This window comes from Arachis hypogaea, chromosome 4 (genome assembly GCF_003086295.3).
Source record: "Arachis hypogaea cultivar Tifrunner chromosome 4, arahy.Tifrunner.gnm2.J5K5, whole genome shotgun sequence".
Taxonomy (NCBI): domain Eukaryota; kingdom Viridiplantae; phylum Streptophyta; class Magnoliopsida; order Fabales; family Fabaceae; genus Arachis; species Arachis hypogaea.
Window position 1 is genome coordinate 36,293,575 of NC_092039.1, and position 14,353 is coordinate 36,307,927.

A 14,353-nucleotide genomic window follows, 5' to 3' on the forward strand; every position below is an offset into this window, starting at 1 on the left:
TACTTGAGGTGACAAATCAACATGCAAAATCACTCCCAAAGGAAGTAATGCAAGATCCTATGAAAGAAAGGGAGGAAGACAACCAAGGGAGTCTACATCCCCATGAGGAAAAGAGTTGCATGAAGGATGGTTTCATTGAACCACCAATTCAAGAAGCTCTTGATGAAAAGGACACTCCAACCATCACGCAACATCCAACCGTTGATATCAAAGAAGTGAAGGCCACCAACAAAATTCCCAAAAAGAGGATTACAACTATGCTACAATTGACTATTTCCATAAAAAAGAGAAGGTGAAAGAATAATCCAACTCCTGCCCTAACAAGCAAAGAAAATCAAGCAAATAGCAAAAGAAATCTTGTTGGGAAGAGGCAAAACTTGGGGACATCAACTTGCTCATCTTCTCCATTGAGCCCATTTCTCTTAATCAATTGGAAGAAGAGGAAGAAAGTTAAGAACAAAATGTCAAGCTAATGACATTAAAAGAACGCTTGTTGGGAGGCAACCCAACCTTAGGTAACATTTTCTTTCGTTGCTTGGTTTATTTTCAATAATTTGGCATATGATTACATTCTAAGTTTGGTGTTGTCATGCAACAATTTGATTTTCAATCTTTACTGGGTATTTGTATCATTCTAAAATGAAAGTGTCACATTAAGTTTGGTGCTGCCACCTACCTTTCATGCAAATTACCATGCATACACCACTTATTAATGCAATCACATTGTCTCTGTTTTCTTTCTTGTGCCTTTATTGTTACTTTTACCTTTGCTTGCTTAAACACATGCATTACTTACATATCTCCTTTAAGACAATCATGATCCATCATAAACTCCATCACCACTGTTTTATTTGTTGCTTGAGGACAAGCAATCATTCTAAGTTTGGTGTGGAAAGGGAAAAATAGGAGGAAAGTGACAATAATAATGAAGATGAACTACAAGGTGGTAAATTTCCTTTTCCTCTTATTTGTTTCCAGTACTTTAAATTGCATGATTGTCTTCTATTCCTTTATATGCATGTGAGATTGCTCCTTGTGAATAATCATAGCTTGATTTTTGAATTGTAACATGTTGCTATGATATTATAATAACCATCTTGAATTTTGTGAGTCAAAGTAATTAAGTATCATTATAACTACCCTCTGTTGTCTCTAGAGGCTTCTTCAAAGTTCAATGCCTAACTGGTGCACAGATTCCCACACTCCGTACAATTGAACCAGCAAGTGCACTGGGTCGTCAAAGTAATACCTGAAGTGGGTCAGGGCCGATCCCACGAGGATTGTCGGCTTGGATCAAACAGTGGTTATCTTGTAAATCTTAGTCAGGAGGATAGAAAATTTGTATAATTGTTTAATCACATAAAGGTAAAATAAAGATAACTTTACTCAGTGGTTTTAAATCTAATGATAAGAAGATGGTTAAGGCTTCGGAGATGCTTTGTTCTTCGGGATCAACACTTTCTTACTATCTACTCCAACTGTGAATGATTTCTTCTATAGCAGGATGTATGTGATCAATGCCGGTTTGAGAGGCCACCAATCTTCCTCTAGGCTGAATACCAGGTCTAGTGCGCATCTGGTCTGAGTGAGGATGAAGCTCCTACAGTTCATCCCCTTGGTGATCCTACTCAAAACGCCACAGATAAGTTCAAATCTTCCAGATCAGAAAATGTTGTACCTTGATTCTAGCCTTTACCACAAAGACCCTAATCACCCCACACCTCGACTGAACTGATATCTTGAGAAGTCCCCAATGAAGTCATGGATTAGCTATCTAAGAGATGTATCGTCAAGCTAGTAATTCATTGATATCCGATGAAAGACGCTTACTAAACCCATGTAGAATAGAGATAACTTGTGACGGTTCAACTCATTCATAAGGTTGAAGAACGAAGATACATCTTAGGAGAGGATCAAACATGAATTGAAATAGAGCAGTAGTGCTTTTATTAATCCATAAAACTTAGCAGAGCTCCTAACCTTAACCTAGGAGGTTCAGTGGCTCATATTGTACATAATGGTGCTTGAAAATATGATATGCTGGAGAGAGATCCTAAACATGATTGATCTTTTCCTATATATACAAATCTAATAACTAAGGATTACAGAAATATGATAGGCTTAGGCTTGTACTGCGAAAATCTACTTTCGGGGCACACTTAGTGAGTGTTTGGGCTGAGCTAAGGGTGTCTTCACGTGCTAGTAGGCTCCTTGGGCGTTGAACGCCCCCTTTGTACTCCCCTTTGGGCGTTGGACGCTGACCACCTCTCTGTGGGCGTTGGACCCTAGGACTAGGGTATATGGCTGACGTTGAACGCCAGTTTTGGGCCTTCATCTCTAAAGACAAGTATGGACTATTATATATTGCTGGAAATTCCTGGATGTTAGCTTTGCATAGCTGTTAAGAACTTTCTATTTGGATATCTGTAGCTTTAGAAATTCTTGCTTGAGTGCACAGAGGTCAAATCCTGACAGCATTTGCTACACTTTCCTTGCCTTTGAATCAGACTTTGTCAAAACTCTCAGATTTCAGCCAAAAAATACCTGAAATCACCATAAATCACAAAAACTCATAGTAGATTCCGAAAATCTGAATTTTACACTAAAACCTATGAAAATATAATCAAACTTAAACAAAATATGGTAACAACTATATGAAAATAATGTCAAAAAGCGTATAAAATATCCGCTCATCACAACACCAAACTTAAACTATTGCTTGTCTCCAAGCAATTAAAAATAAAGTAGGATAAAAAGAAGAGTAAGATACAATAAATCTCAGAGTTTTCAATGAAACTCAATTTCAATTAAAAGAGCGAGACTTAGCAGCTTTTTGCTTCTGAATAGTTTTGGTATCTCACTATCCATTGAAACTCAAAAGTGTTGGCATCCTTGGAAAATTAGAATCCAGATGATATTATTGACTCTCCTAGTTTAGTTCTTTTTTATTCTTGAACACAACTTTTAGAGTCTTGGCCGTGGCCCTAAGCACTTTGTTTTCCAGTATTACCACTGGATACATAAATGCCACAGACACTTAATTGGGTGAAACCTTTTGGATTGTGATTTAGCTTTGCTAGAATTCCCAGATAGAGGTGTCCAGAGTTATTAAGCACACTCTTTTTGCTTTGGATTACAACTTTAACTGCTCAGTCTCAAGCTTTTTACTTGACACCTTCACGCCACAAGCATATCATTAGGGACACTGTTCATTTGGAGTGCTTAGGCCAAGATTTTGTTTCTTTTATGCCCTCCTAACCATTGATGCTCAAAGTCTTAGATCCTTTTACCGTTGTCTTTTGGTTTAAAGGGTTATTGGCTTTTTGCTCTTGCCTTTTGGTTTAAAGAGTTTATTGGCTTTTTCTACATTTTATTTCTTTTTGAGCTTGCCTTTTTTCGAATAAGCATATATATTTTTTTCTTTTATTACTTCTTTTTTTGCTGCTTTTTCTTGCATCAAGAATCAATCTTTGAATTTTTTCAGATCATCAATAATAGTTCTCCTTTTTCATTATTCTCTCAAGAACCAACATTCTTAATGCCAATTTCAAATATGCACTGTTCATTCATACATTCAAAAAACAAAAGTAATGTCACTACATCAAGAAACTTGAACTACTCTTAAGATAAAACTTGAAATTCATGCATTTTAATTTTCTTTTTTGAATAGAATTTCCTTTTAAGTAAGGTGAGAAATATATGGAACATTTTATAACTTTAAGACATAGATAGAAATGATCATAAAATTGGAACACGAGAACAAACAATAAAACATAATGGAAAACAGAAAAAAATTACATAAAAGCAAGGGGTGATGGAACGAGACCACCTTAGAGACGGTGGCTACCACTTCCTATAGAGAATCCAATAGAGCGCTTGATGTCTTCAATGTCACGCCCTTTTCTCTGTTGTTCTTCCCTCATAGCTCTTTGATATTCTCTAATTTCATTGAGGATGGTGGAATGCTCTTGATGCTTCATCCTCAGCTGATTCATGTTAGAGCTTAATTCTCCCACAGAAGTATGCCATTGATCCCAATATTTTTGCGGAGGAAAATACATCCCTTGAGGATCTCATATTGAAGCGGCTCCACATGCTCATGTTGTGATTCATGTGCTGGCTCTCTAGTATGCTCCATCCTTCTTTTAGTGATGGGCTTGTCCTCCTCAATTGGAATGTCACCTTCTATGACAATCCCAGTTGAATTGCATAGGTGACAGATAATATGATGGAAAGCTAACCTTGCTTGGGTAGAGGGCTTGTCCGCCACTTTGTACAACTCTTGAGGTATCACCTCATGTACTTTCACCTCCTCTCTAAGCATGATGCAATGGATCATTGATAACAAGTCATCATAGCCTAGTTTCACTAGTCTTTTTCTTTTATTTTCAATTGAATTATGTACTTTCTTGAGCCATAAGCAAGCCAATTGGGTAGATTTTCATGTTTCCTTTGATTTAATCAACCATAGATGAATTAATGCAATTTCATGAGGTTTTATGCCATTATTATCATATATTATGAAAGAATGAATATCTCATGATTTTGAGCATAGTTTTGATGTGTTTGGTTGATTAATGATAGGTGAAGAAAGCTTGGAGAAAGGTTGAAGCAAGAAGGAATGGCTAGGAGGAAGAGAGAACAAAAAGTTTGAGCAAAAGTTTGCCTCAAACTTTAGCTCAAACTTTTGGAATAAGTGAAAACGAACCAGGGAGCAAAAAGCTTGAGCAAAAGTTTGCCTCAAACTTTTGCGCAAACTTTTGGGAGAAAAGCTTGAGCCAACGTTTGCCTCAAACTTTTTGGCAAACGTTGGCCTCACAAATCAACACCCTGGAGAGCAAAAGTTTGCGCCAACGTTTGCCTCAAACTTTTTGGCAAACGTTGGCGCCATGAGTGTACATGAGGGGGCCAATGTTTGAGCAAAAGTTTGACCCCAAACTTTGGCTCAAACGTTGGTAGCAGCAAAGAGAGGGTGGCTGATGTGAAAAGTTGGAGTAAAAGTTTGCCTCAAACTTTTACTCAAACTTTTACTCAAGCTTTCATGATTCCCAACCCGGTTCACTTCGGTTCTTCTCCAAACTCCAAGAGCAATCAACCAAGGCCTCTATCAACCCAATTCCATCAAGAGCAAAGGCCCAATTCAAGGCTTGAAGACCATTTGAAGAAAGTGTATAAATAGCTTAGGATTTAAGTTTTAAGGGAGTTTTTCCTTGGAGAATTCGTAGTACACTTAGTAGAGAGCTCACTTTACATTTTAGCGTTGTTATTTTTAATTCAAGGGAATTTGGGAGGAGAATTGATCTCTCTTTTTCCTTGTTCTTGCTTGAATACTCTTTACTTTTCTTGCTTCGGATCTTGGGTGGAGAATTGAAGAACTTCTGTTTCAATCTCACCTTGGGATCTTGTTTAATTTTACTGCACAATTGAATTTTCGTTTCGGTTAATTGCTTCTTCATCTACTTTTTCTACAATCTTCATTTCCTTTGCAATTGTTCTTGGTGGATCTAGGAAGGCATTGAGATCTAGACTTGGTTAACTAGTCTCTTGGGTCCTGAGATCTGAATTCCAATTTTACATTCTCTGTTTCATGCTTTTCAATCTCACTTACATTTCTGTTTTTAGATCCGTTTCAATCCAAGTTATCTTTTACTTCTCTGTTTGTTGCAATTTACTTTTCCTTGTTTAATTTCTGCAAATCCAATTCCCAATTCCCTTTATAATTCAAGCCATTTACATTTCTTGCAATTTAAGATTCTGCAATTTACATTTCTTGCATTCTAAGTTTCTGCCATTTAATTTCTTGTTCTTTAAGATTCAGCACTTTAAATTTCAGTTCTCTTTAATTTCATGCAATTTACCCATTCCCTTTACTTTCCATGCAATTTAAATTCTGTTAATCACAAATCTCTCAACCAAATCTTGATTCGCTTGACTAAACCAACCACTAAACTAAAATTGCTCAATCCTTCAATCCCTGTGGGATCGACCTCACTCCCGTGAGTTATTATTACTTGATGCGACCCGGTGCACTTGCCGGTGAGTTTTGTGTCAGATCGTTTTCCGCACATCAATCATGATGGCTCAGTCTATGGTCACTTTTGACTGGTTACTAGTAGGAATGATAGATCGTTGGATAAATTCTAACCATCCTCTAGCTATAGGCTTGAAGTCAAGCCTTCTTAGTTGGATAGGCTTGCCTTGAGAATCCCTTTTCCATTGTGCTCCTTCCACACAAATGTCTGAGAGCACTTGATCTAGCCTTTGATCAAAATTAACTCTTCCAGTGTAAGGATGTGGGTCCCCTTGCATCAAAGGCAATTTGAACTCCAACCTCACAATTTTTGGGCTTAAGTCTATGATTCTACCTCGGACCATGGTGCTCCAATTTTTAGGATGCAGGTTCACACTAATGTCATGGTTTTTCGTGACCCATGGATTAGCATAGAACTTTTGCACCGTTAAGATTCCAACCTCTTTTTATGGGATTGGTTAGGACTTCCCAACCCCTTCTCCGGATTTCATGTTGGAACTTTGGATACTCATTCTTCTTAAGCTTAAAAGGGACCTCAGGAATCACCTTTTTCTTTACTACTACTTCATAGAAATGGTCTTGGTGGGCTTTAGTGATGAATCTCTTCTATCTCCCAAGATTCAGAGGTTGTGGCTACTGCCTTTCCTTTCCTCTTTTTAGAGGGTTCTCCGGCCTTGGGTGCCATAAGTTGGAATGGAAAGCAAAAAACAAGGCTTTTCCAATACCAAACTTAAAACTTTGCTCTTCCTCGAGAAAAAATTAACAAAAGAGAATAATGGAGTAGAATGTGGGGGTATTTATAGGGAGGGTATGGTTCGGCTTTCGAATTAGTGGGGGGGAATATGGGTGGAGAAAGTTGAATTTTAATGGGTGGGGTTGGTGGGTGTTATGATGGTTTTGGGAAAGAGGTGTAGATGTGATTGGTTGAAGGTTTATAGGGAAGAGTGTGTGGGGAAATGTGAAAAGAAGAGAGAAGAATGTGGGGTAGGTGAAGATGCTGTGGGACCCACTGCTCCAGAGAGGCTAGGGAATTCAAATTCCCTGCCCTCCTTATGGGCGTTGAACACCTAGCTTATGCTCCATAGCTGGTGGTCTACACCAGCTTGCTACTCCACTCAGGGCGTTGAACGCCTAGGAGGGACCTCCTTCCTGGCATTCAATGCTAGGTCTTTTGTCTTTGTTAGGCGTTGAACGCCCAGCCTCTGCTCCATGGCTGGCATTCAACGCCAACTCTCTGGTCTTCTTGGGCGTTTGAACGCCCACTCTGCCTTCTTGTCTGGCGTTCAACACCAGCAAGACATGTACTCCAGGGTATTCTGTTTCCACTTTTAAACGTTTCTGTCTTTGTTCTGACTAATACACATGATCATGAACTTAAAGAAAATAATTAAGAAAAAAATTCAAAGAAAAACATAAATAAATAATAACTATGGTTGGGTTGTCTCCCAACAAGCACTTTTTTTACATCACTAGCTTGACGGTTAGCTCCTTACAGAGATGGATATGGGCTCAGAATTTGGCCTCTTACAGTGAACTTTCTTTCTGTCTTTTCATGAATGAGCTCCACATGCTTTAGAGACAGGATGCGACTCATTGTATGTGGTATGATTGGTTTCTTGGTGAAGACAACTCTCATGCTATGTGAGAGGCCTTCTGTGGGGATCATTTTGTCCTTCCAGCCTTTAAGTACTTTCTTCTTAGTACCTTTGCTCTCAGTGCTTGTTGATGGCTGCCAAACACCAAACTTAAATTGATGTCTAGGGGCTTAATAAAGCTCTGCACTGAGAGAAATGGTTGAAACACTAAGTGTTGCACAGTTAAATCTTTTTTTTTCCAGAGGGAGAGTTGGTGTGAGGCATCTTGAAATAGATGTGCTCCTCCCTTAGTTGTAAAATTAAATCTCCCTTTGCTATATCAATGATAGCATTGGAAATGGCTAGGAAAGGTCTTCCAAGGATGATCAATTATAGTTTTCATTCGTCTTCTTCTTTCTTTTCTCTTGATTTACTAGAAGGCTTTCGATCTTAATTTAATTGGTTAGTTGTCTTGGAAAAGAAACTCTCCATAATTGGATCTCCTTTGAGCCTTGGAAAAGGGATGAGGAGATCATGCTAGAAATGCTTTCTCATGAGGATATAGTGACATGTAATCCCCCCAACACTTTGATTTGGAAATACATGTGGTATAATCAGTGACCACACTTCATCTCTTTCCATGAGCAATTAAATCAAGGAATTGGGCAATTGTTCAAGTTTAGAGAGATTGGATTGCCAAGGAATTGAGATCCAATCACTTAAGATTACCAAGGAGATCAATGAATGCATTGATTGAGGAAGAGATGAGAATGAACTTGATCCGGAGAATGCAACATCTCCTAAGCCTAATGAATCCCCATCTTTGATCTTACCCATTCTCTTTACTTTCTACCATTTATTTCCATGTTCATCTTCCCAAATCCCCATTTACGATTCTGCACTTTATTTTCTGCAATTTACTTTTTCGCCATTAATTTCCAGCAAATCTCAACTACATTCTGTTTAGCTCAACTAGCACACTCTTCCAACTAAAGTTGCTTGACCAATCAATCCCTGCAGGATTCGACCTCACTCTATTGTGAGTTTTTACTTGGCGACAATTTCGTATACATGCCGAAGGAAAATTTGTTGAGAGACAAGTTTTCGTGCATCAAGTTTATGGCGCCGTTGCCGGGGATTGATTTTGTATCGACAATGATTAAGTTGGAAGTTCACTAGATTGACCATTTTCTTTTTATTATTTAATTTTCTTAGTCATTTACTCTTAGTTTTAATTAATCTTCTTCCTCATCCCCTATCCCCTCATTGTTTTCTTTTTATTTGAATTTACTTACAATTTTGCTCACTAACCCACTAACTGTTTGATAATTTGCACCACTCACACTAACAATCACTCTAATAAGAATAATCACTTCGTTTGTTTTCTTGATGTGTGCTCTGTTAGTTGTATGACAAGGAGACGAAGCGGAGCTTCAACTTCCTTTGATTCCGAACCTGAGAGGACCCTCCGTAGATTGAGGAGGAAAGCAAGAGGAAAAAGAGTTGTTGGTGCTGAGGAAGAGAAAGAGTACTTTGAAACAAACATGGAGGATAACATGGAAAACAACCATGAAGAAGAAGCTCACAACCATGCCAGAGAAGGCCCTGTGAATCATGCTGGGCAAGAAAGGAGAGTTTTAGGCTCTTACATCAATCCAAACCCAGGAAATTGTGGAAGTAGCATCCAAAAGCCCACCATACATGCCAACAACTTTGAATTAAAACCTCAGCTCATCACCCTTGTTCAGAACAACTGTTTATTTGGAGGAAGTGCCCAAGAAGACCCCAATCAACATCTAACCACCTTCCTAAGAATATGTGACACTGTGAAGTCTAATGGTGATCATCCGGATGTGGCTGGAGTCCCTCCCGAAAAAGAGCTTAACGAATTGGGAAGACGTGGTAAACAAATTTTTGGCAAGATTCTACCTTCCTCAAAGAATCAACAGGCTAAGAGATGAGGTACAAACCTTCAGGCAACAAGATGGTGAGACTCTCTATGAGGCATGGGAGAGGTTTAAGGACTTAACAAGAAGATGTCCACCAAACATGTTCAATGAATGGGTTCAACTACACATCTTTTATGAAGGTCTTTCTTATGAGTCAAAGAAGGCCGTAGACCATTCATCAGGGGGCTCTCTAAACAAGAAGAAAACCATAGAAGAAGTCATAGATGTCATTGAGACCGTCGCTGAGAATGGCTACTTCTATGCTTCTGAAAGAAGCAACACTCGAGGAGTAATGGAGCTGAACCACATGGATACACTGCTGGCTCAAAACAGGATGATCACCAAGCAACTAGCATATCTTACCAAGAAGGTGGAAGAAAACCAAGTTGCAACAGTCATCACCTCATTACCAGCTCAAGAATGAGTGAATGTAGGAGAAGAGGGTGACTGGGAACAAGCCAACTATGTTGGAAACTTACCCAGACAGACCCATGATCCATACTCCAAAACTTATAATTCTGGTTGGAGAAACCACCCTAACTTTGGGTGGGAAAATCAACAAGACCAAGGCCAAGACCAGAGACGCCACAACCATAATCCCAACAACAATGCAACTTACCATCATACCTCATAGAGATCCTATCAACACCCACCTAATCACCCTTCACAACCACCTAACCTCAATCCACCATCACTAACCGTGGATAGACTCTCCAGGATTGAGACTCTACTTGAAGACATATATAAAGAAGTCCAAGACAACAGAGTGTTCAAGGATGAAGTGTGAGCCAACTTAAAAAACCAAGGAGACACCATCATGTAACTGGAGTCCCAAGTGGGGTATCTATCCCAACAGTTTCCCAAACTCACTGATAGTTTTCCAAGTGACACAGAGAAGAACCCAAGAGGAGAAACAAAGAAATTAAGGTGGGAAGAATGCAAGATGATCACTATAAGTGATGAGAGGAGTGTGGAGGAAGTACACACACAAACAGAACATCTCCAAGACATTCCAAGGAAAATCATGAAGAAAGAAACCACACACCCCATCCCACACACAGGGAGGAGCTAAAGAAAGGGGAGACCCTAAACCCATATGCACCCTTTTCCCAAAGACTCAAAGGTGGTGTAGCAAGGAGAATGTATTCAAGGTTCCTCGACATGTTTGCATCTCTAGATGTAAATATACCATTCATTAAGGCCCTCCAGCAAATGCCCTCCTACATCAAGTACATAAAGGAGCTGCTGGCCAAAATGAGTTCATTGAAGGGGGGCAAACAATAAAGATGAACAGAGAGTGCAGTGCTCTCATTCAAACAGAGCCACCTACAAAGAAGAAGGATCCAAGGAGTTTTCACATTCCCTGTGCTATAGGAGAGACAATGATTGATAAAGGGCTCTGATGAGCGGATAATTTGTACGCTTTTTGGCATTGTTTTTAGTATGTTTTTAGTATGATCTAGTTAGTTTTTAGTATATTTGTATTAGTTTTTAGTTAAAATTCACTTTTCTGGACTTTACTATGAGTTTGTGTGTTTTTCTGTGATTTCAGGTATTTTCTGGCTGAAATTGAGGGACCTGAGCAAAAATCTGATTCAGAGACTAAAAAGGACTATAGATGCTGTTGGATTCTGACCTCCCTGCACTCGAAGTGGATTTTCTGGAGCTACAGAAGCCCCATTGGCGCGCTCTCAACGGCGTTGGAAAGTAGACATCCTGGGCTTTCCAGCAATATATAATAGTCCATACTTTGCCCAAGATTTGATGGCCCAAACCGGCGTTCAAAGTCACCCTCAGAAATCCCAGCGTTAAACGCCGGAACTGGCACCAAAATGGGAGTTAAACGCCCAAACTGGCACCAAAGCTGGCGTTTAACTCCAAGAGGAGTCTCTACACGAAAATGCTTCATTGCTCAGCCCAAGCACACACCAAGTGGGCCCGGAAGTGGATTTTTATGTCATTTACTCATCTCTGTAAACCTTAGGCTACTAGTTCTCTATAAGTAGGACCTTTTACTATTGTATTGAGATAACTGGATAGTTATCTTTGTTCTGATGCTAGCTTAGATCATTGGGAGGCTGGCCATTCGGCCATGCCTAGACCTTGTTCTTATGTATTTTCAACGGTGGAGTTTCTACACACCATAGATTAAGGTGTGGAGCTCTGCTGTACCTCGAGTATTAATGCAATTACTATTGTTCTTCTATTCAATTCCACTTGTTCTTGTTCTAAGATATCACTTGTTCTTCAACTTGATGAATGTGATGATCCATGACACTCATCATCATTCTCACCTATGAACGTGTGACTGACAACCACCTCCGTTCTACCTTCGACTGGGTGAATATCTCTTGGATTCTTTAACCGGAATCTTCGTGGTATAGGCTAGAACTGATGGCGGCATTCAAGAGAATCTGGAAGGTCTAACCTTGTCTGTGGTATTCTGAGTAGGATTCAATGATTGAATGACTGTGACGTGCTTCAAACTCCTGAGGGCGGGGCGTTAGTGACAGACGCAAAAGAATCACTGGATTCTATTCCGGCCTGATCGAGAACCGACAGATGGATAGCCGTGCCGTGACAGGGTGCGTTGAACATTTCCACTGAGAGGATGGGAGGTAGCCACTGACAACGGTGAAACCCTTGCTTGAGCTTGCCATGGAAAGGAGTAAGAAGGATTGGATGAAGACAGTAGGAAAGCAGAGAGACAGAAGGGAAGGCATCTTCATACGCTTATCTGAAATTCCTACCAATGAATTACATAAGTATCTCTATCTTTATCTTTATGTTTTATTCGCATATCACCATACCCATTTGAGTTTGCCTGACTAAGATTTACAAGGTGACCATAGCTTGCTTCATACCAACAATCTCTGTGGGATCGACCCTTACTCGCGTAAGGTTTATTACTTGGACGACCCAGTACACTTGCTGGTTAGTTGTGCGAAGTTGTGTTTATGCCATGGTATTGAACATCAAGTTTTTGGATTCATTACCGGGGATTATTTGATTTGTGAAAAGTATTGATCACAATTTCGTGCACCAAGTTTTTGGCGCCGTTGCCGGGGATTGTTGAGTTTGAACAACTGACGGTTCATCTTGTTGCTTAGATTAGGTATTTTTTTTCGGAATTCTTGAAGATGAATTCTAGAGTTTCATGATGATTTGTTGAAGTCTGGCTGGCTGTGAAGCCATGTCTAATTTCATTGGACCGAGGTTTCAACTTATCATCACAAAAGCTTGTTGATTTCTATCAATCTTGCTTTTGGAGCAGTGATCTGCTAAGGCTTGGCTGGCCATTGGCCATGTCTAGTGTTTTGGACCGAAGCTTTCCTTGAAAGCTTGGCTGGCTGTAAAGCCATGTCTAATTCCTGGACCGGAGTCTTAGACTAGCATTGCACTGATTCCTGGAATTCTCATTAAGAATTTTGATACCTTTATTTTCTTTTTCCACTTAATTTTCGAAAAAAAGCACAAAAAAATTTACAAAGTCATAAAATCCAAAAATATTCCTTGTTTGAGTCTAGTGTCTCATGTTAAGTTTGGTGTCAATTGCATGCATTCATTCATGTGTCTTAAGGATCTTCAAATAATTCTTGATGAGTTCTTACTCTAAACTTTGAATTCTCTTGACTTGAGTGTTTATGTGTCTCATATGCATTCCCATTAGTGTCAGTAGTATACAAACTGCTAAGTTTGGTGTCCTGCATGCATTGATATTTGATTCTTGTTGCATTTTGATTTTTCCTTATTATTAAAAATCCAAAAATATTTTTAATTTGTGTCTTCTCAAGTCAATAATACAGAGAATTGAAGATTCAGAACATACAGCAGAGGAATTACACAGAAAAAGCTGGGCGTTCAAAACGCCCAGTGAAGAAGGACAGACTAGCGTTTAAACGCCAGCTAGGGTACCTGGTTGGGCGTTTAACGCCCAAAAGGGTAGCATTTTGGGCGTTAAACGCCAGAATGTGCACAAGAGGGAAGATTCTGTTTTTAATGCAGATTTTTTTTCAGTTTTCAAACTTTTTCAAAATCAAATCTTTTTCAAATCATATCTTTTCAATAAAATCTTTTTCAAATTCAATTTCTCTCTATTTTTAAAAATACTTGCTATCAATCAATGATTTGATTCAACATTTCAAGTATGTTGCCTTTTCTATTGAGAAAGGTTTAATGTTTGAATCATATCTTTTCTTGTTAGCCAAGTTTTTAATTTCCAAAATCAAATCTTTTTAAAATGTTTTTCACATCATATCTTCTCAATCACATCTTTTTAAAACTAATCATATCTTCTTAACCACATCTTTTTAAAATAGTTTTCAATCAAATCTTTTTGATTTCTAATTTCAAAATCTTTTTCAAAAATCACTTGATTTCTTGTCCACTTTCATTTTCGAAAATCAATTAGTGTTTTTCAAAAATATTTTTCAAAATCTTTCACTCAATTTTCGAAAATTACTTCCCTTCTTCTCACATCCTTCTATTTATGGACTAACACTATTCCTTAATGCAAAATTCGAACTCCATCTTCTTTGATAAGTTCGAATTTTCTACTTCTGCCTTCTATTTTTCTTTTCCTCTGACACCTCAAGGAATCTCTATACTGTGACATAGAGGATTCCACATTTTCTTGTTCTCTTCTCTTTCTTATGAGCAGGAGCAAGGACAAAAACATTCTTGTTGAGGCTGATCCTGAACCTGAAAGGACCTTGAAGAGAAAGCTAAGAGAAGCCAAAGCACAACTCTCTGTAGAGGACCTAAAAGAAATCTTCAAAGAAGAAGAACCCATGGCAGCC

The 14,353-nt window shown here is 38.8% G+C and overlaps 1 non-coding gene across 1 annotated transcript; it reads right to left on the bottom strand.

Annotated features, from left to right (window-relative positions):
- Positions 1-9,552: 9,552 nt before the first annotated feature.
- Positions 9,553-9,659, bottom strand: LOC112799397 (small nucleolar RNA R71). Its single transcript, XR_003200978.1, has one exon. It is a non-coding gene; the product is annotated as a small nucleolar RNA R71 (small nucleolar RNA).
- Between the last annotated feature and the right edge of the window lie 4,694 nt (positions 9,660-14,353).